The sequence below is a fragment of the Tigriopus californicus genome, chromosome 8 (assembly GCF_007210705.1).
Source record: "Tigriopus californicus strain San Diego chromosome 8, Tcal_SD_v2.1, whole genome shotgun sequence".
Classification (NCBI taxonomy): domain Eukaryota; kingdom Metazoa; phylum Arthropoda; class Copepoda; order Harpacticoida; family Harpacticidae; genus Tigriopus; species Tigriopus californicus.
In genome coordinates this window covers 9295592-9301245 of record NC_081447.1, presented here as the reverse complement: position 1 = coordinate 9301245, position 5654 = coordinate 9295592, and positions in this window count along the sequence as shown.

Here is a 5654-nt window from a genome sequence, read left to right as displayed (position 1 = left end):
TGTCTCTTTCTCTTTCTCTCTTTTTCTTTGGAGTAACTTGCTTGGGCTTTCCTTGAATGGTCTTTCTGACTGCAAGAGTGAGACGAGTGAGTACCTTCCCAAGCTTACCTTAGTTGAAACGAGCAATGTGGTGGAGGAGAATGTATCCTGTGTGTCTTCCTTCGGCTTTCGGTGTATTTCAAGGGGGAGGGGGGGGGCTGACTCGAAGATGCAAATTTTCTCTGGAACGACCTCAAACCATTGCCATCCATCCTGTATGTAAGACAAGATCGGCAGTCAGTAACAACAATAGATACAACAACAGTAACAGTAGCAACAACAGCGGTAAGTAGAGGAGGAAGAAAGGTAAAGAAGCCATAATGCGAATGAGTTGGTCACCAGCCGTAGTAGCCCTGGACGACATGCTACCCAACAAGAGGAAGACCAAAACCAAGAACAACACTTGGATGTCTTAACGACTTTCCTGGAAGGACAACATGCTGGCTTCTTGATGAACTTGGGGCATGTATTTACCAAAGATATGTGGCCAAATGTTGGCTGGGGGATGAATTTGACTACCACTGTTAGAACTGAATACGTATCCTTGCAATGCTGGAGAAATTGAACAAGAATACTGGAACACGTCGTGCGCTGAGTCATGCACTTCAAATCTTTTCTTTCTGTCGAAGTGCCAGAGTCGGTCGGTCGGTCATGTCGGTGGCAAAGTTTTGGTCAGTGTTGAAAGAAGCTAAAGATGTTCGTCTGTGTCAGCGTGGTTGTAGTTGACGTTGTCACAGAAGCGCTCCTTGCCTCTTGCTTCTTTTGTTTAACTTATTATGCCGACAAGTATAGTGGTCGTTGCTGCGGCACCCACCCACCTTTTAGCGTTCAAAAAGAGCGAGTTCCCCACAAACTAACAGATGAAAAAGACGGAGAAGAAAGAAAGGAGGAGATTGGGGAGGTTGTTGGTCCAACAGAAAAAGAAAGAGAGAGAGAGAGAGATGTTCTCCGTGTTCCTACTTCTTCTTTTCCTTTGAGCCATTCTCGTAATTGTAATTTTCAGTTCGACTTTGTTAGCTTAGTGGGCACTCAAAGAGAATTACGACTTGACACATGTTATTAGAGCAATGATGTCCCCGTTCTGGGGTGGCTGTTTTTCGTCTTGGTTCTTTGTGGGCTAGGTAGGATGCTGCTTGTTGACCAATCCTGAGTGAAACGAGGAAACATTGTGTGTAATGTGAATGAATTAACAAATGTTTCTCCACTTCAGGAGACGACGACCATTAGCCACTTCCCTTTTTTCTCCCATGTCTCTGAGTGAGTGCTTTACCATCCCAATTGTGCTCGTTCCAAACTTCCTACGTAGCCTAATTATCCGGTATAAAAGCAAAATCCTTCGGCGCTTCTTCTTTGACACCCTCGTCTACTCCATCCAGTCTACCTATGTGTGTGAGAGAAACAGAGAGAGAGAGAGCAAAGAGTCTTTCTTTTTCCGAGAGAACGGCTCCCAACTGAAACGACTCTACCCACTTCTTTCCCTTCATCTGCTCCTCCTTCTTGGCTTTTCCTGTTGCTCCTAGTAGATCCTCCTTAGGTACCTACACGACGATAGTGCTCGTCTACATAAGTATTAAGCAACACTAGCCAGAATTACTAATCACACGACCATCCAGTCCACAACCAACTGTAGCTGTGATCACTCATGCTTACAAAACTCATTCAAGAGATGAATACGACCACGTCGGCGGATTGCCTGACTACCTATACGCACACACACACACACACAACCCTAGTAGTGCATAGGGTAATCTCTTTCTTTCATTCTCGTTCTGCCTTCTGAGGCCAAATGACCAGTAATGAAAGCAATTTCCCTTACATCCATCCAACAAGCCACTCATCTACTCACCTAACTCGACAACCAGGCAATAACAACTACAACAACAATAACAAAACAACATTTATGTACTACCACTACTGCAAAGCAGAAGCAATTGACATGATCAAAACTACCAAAAACGGGGGATTTAAATCAAGACGAAGACGAAATGCAACGAAGTCCCACTTTTGTCCTGGAATTAAGAGGTGCAGGAGACACTTGGAATTTCATCTCATTGGAGGAAAGCAACGAAATTTCTTTCAGGTCGGGCAAAAACTCGAGTTCGCAGGCGCACCACCTACAAAAGTCTTTCCTACCCACATGAAATCACAAGAACAACGAGTTCTCAGAATGGCAGCAACGAATTAGCCTTTGACAAGCATGTCATCGCGGGAAAAATTAGCTTGCTATCACATTACTACCACATTAAGCATTCTCTGATGTGAAGGAAACATCACATGTTTCCTCTGGACCCGATTCCAGCTTACTCAACTGGCTCAAACGAGCCCAATCAGTTGGTATGGCTGATGTGCGCCTGTCATCCGTCTTCCACGTCTTGACTTGAGGACCCGTGCTCAAGAGCGACTCGTTCTTAGTATTGTCCAATCTCTTTGGAACTCATCGAAGCATCGAAAAATACGTTAGGATTTGTAGCACGTGGGGCTCGTTACTTTTCTTCGCCATCTACTGTGCGTATGAACGTTCGTCTTGGTTTTCCTTTCTTCTTGCCTCCACGGATGTTGGCTCAAGCCAGGTTCCTTAGCGAACGCCTCTCTTACCCGATGGGACTCACTTCGCAGGGCAATCTTCAACGGCTTCTTTCCTTTTTTTCTCTTTCCCAATCCTCCCCAAGGGAGGATAAGAAGCAGAGGAGGAAGACGGATAAGCATGAGAAGAATGAAAGAGACTGTGTTGGGGCAGGCACCGGCTTTTCTTACGTGTGTGTCCTTGGCCAGCTGGATTTGGCGACGTGTTCATGCGCGCATAGGCGTACGGAAAAGCAGCCACACACTTGAGATGAGGAAGAGGACTTTTTCTATTCTCGTTCGATCTAAGGAAATGGGCGTTGAAGTCTCCACAGGGAATGAGCCTCCGTATCAAAGGGACATCATGGTACGTCAAACTTCTTGTAATGTCGGAGGAGGATATTTTGTCTAAGCCATTGGGCCAGGCCATGATTACCCGTTCAAAACTCCAAGATTGTCTGTTGGGGGTTTGCAGATCCAGTCGTTCTGTCGTTCTTCCTGCCTTATTCCTATCTTGCATCACACAGAGAGTGCGAGAGAGAGAAAGAGAAAGAGAGAGAGAGAGAGAGCCACAAAGAGATATTTGCTCGTCGCAACGTTGATGGTGCTATCGCTCTATGAATCTTGATAAGAAGAAGAAGGGAAAAAAGAGGAGATTTGCCCGTATCTACAAACCAAGTGAGCTCTCCGCCGATGTCACAACCGAGAGAGAGATCGAGGGAGCAAAATAGCGAATGAGTGAATGTGAGTAAATGTGAGTGAGTAAGCAAGGAAGGGGGCTTTTCTTGAAGCCAATGCACATGTGGATGATGGGGTCATAATCACATTTCCAACCGGCAACAACGCAATGAATTCTTATATGTGCCCCGGGATCGCTTGAATAGCTTTTTAGCAATCCCAGTTTCCGACAGCCGACATCATCCGAAATGAAGTCGGAGTGTTCACATCTTTCTCTTCGGGCACTCACGGGTAAGCAAGCCCAACCAAAAGAAGTGCCTGCTAAGTATAGAGTAACACAAGAAGCTGCAGAAATCGTCAAAAGAATAAGAAAAGGAGTCCTTCTTGTTAGCAGCAGTACAGGGAGTACGTGTTATAGTGTCGTCGTCGTCGTCGTGGTAGTAGTACTAGTACTAGTAGTCATAATAGTGGTAGTATTCCTCATCGCTCGTCGACTTGTGAGCATTCCAGAGGCATTGTGTTGGCTCATTGAATTAGCCTCTAGATTGTTCACTTTTTCCAGGAGTGGCCGCCCGTTGACGTCTAGGAGGCTGCCTCCAACCGTCATCTCGTAGTTCAGACCCAGGGAACACACGTTCATCGCCAGTTCAAGTCCGTCTACGATTGATCTCCTTCCCACCAACAACTCTTCGTTAAATGTTCAAGAAGGATGGTTGCTTGGTTGGTTAGTTAGATGGATGGATGGATGGATGAGTTGATGAATAGATAGATAGTCTCTTCGTATCTCAAGTGTTGACAACGCCTGATGGAGAATGTTAACGGGTTGTGGCAAAGTATAGGGACACTCTTTTATTGATTAAAAATGAATAACAATAATAATAATAATATATCTGGTCGCATTGGTTGGATGGACAGGGTTGTAATGATTCTAGAAAGAACTTGCGAAAGCCTTCTTTGCGTTTTAAGTCCTTTCCTACAAGACGTATTGCCAAGGCCGTTGGAGAACATAATTGCCGAACGAAGATTGCGGCTGAAAGGAAGGCATAGTATTGACATTCAGTGATCTCCGTCAGAGAACATTGTGTCTAAACACTTGCTTTGGCTTTTTATCGAACCCGCTGTCTCCGTTGTCGCGAAACATTTCTTTCAGTTACTTACTAGCAATCGATTTGCCTCTCTCTATTGTGAAAATGGAGATGTATTGCAATTACGTACAGATTACATAATCACACCGTTATTGCATTTCAAATACAATGACATCACAGGTTTGCTCGTAACTTTTTGGTGACCCGGTACTATTACCACAACTGCGATAAACCTGAAGTGACTTGTCAGTCAGTTGGTTAGTTGTTACATAGCTCCCTTCCACCCCCTTTACCTCCCTCAAGCTGCTGCCTGCATCCCAATGAGAGATGCCCCTTCTGACGGATGGACTGATGAGTTGAAACCATTGAAATTGTTGAATGAGCAGTATGTCGACGATTCAAGGTGACTTAAGAGCGATGCTCGGACATGAAAAATCGCAGTCAATCCTAGGGTTTTCACTAACTTTGAAATCTCAAAGGTACATTAAAGTTAGGAGGAAAGAAGACCCAATCAACCTCTAAGGTTGTTACAATTGGACCTGCCCGAACGCATCGGGTCCCGAAATAATGGTTTTAATAATATGCGGGGTGACGGGGTGAGTGCTAACGGAATGCCGCATTCTTCCCTTCTTTCCTTACTGTCTTTCTTTCTATCCTGCCCTCTTTCTCGCCTCTTTTTCTTTGGACGATCTTTTTGACACGAAAGTAACTCCCCTTTCTTTCCGTCTTTCTTGCTCTTGTGGACTTGTTTGTTATTAGAACGCTCCATCTCAGCGCCTCGATCCACTCACTCAGGAACTCAGGAAGATATGGATGGTGGACAACACTCTTCTTATCAAGTGGAGTTGAAAATTGCCCGCAATGTTTGTCTGTCTTGACTTTCTGGAATGCAGGGCAGCAGCCCTGTCGAGGACTTCCAACCAACGCCCCGATCCCAACCCACCTCCCTCCGTCCCCATCTTCTCAGTGCCTCCTTCATCTGCTTCTGGTTGGTCATCTGTGACTGACTGGAGTGGAGAGTATCTCACGGAATGAGGTGCTTGGAATCCCGGATCAGCGTGTCTGATGACAACGAGGATTATGGCCATGATGTTCATCATCATCATCGTCATCATCATCTTGATTGCCATCATCCCATCATCACTCTCCGAGTTGGGCTGCTCCCAGTGCCGATATACGTAAATGAGGGTGAGTGGTGTTGGGTTTGTTGTTGCTGTTGTTGGAACGGAACGTGTTCATCATGTTTCGCGTGGTTCTCGCTGCACCCTGCTGCTCTCCTCCGAGGACCCT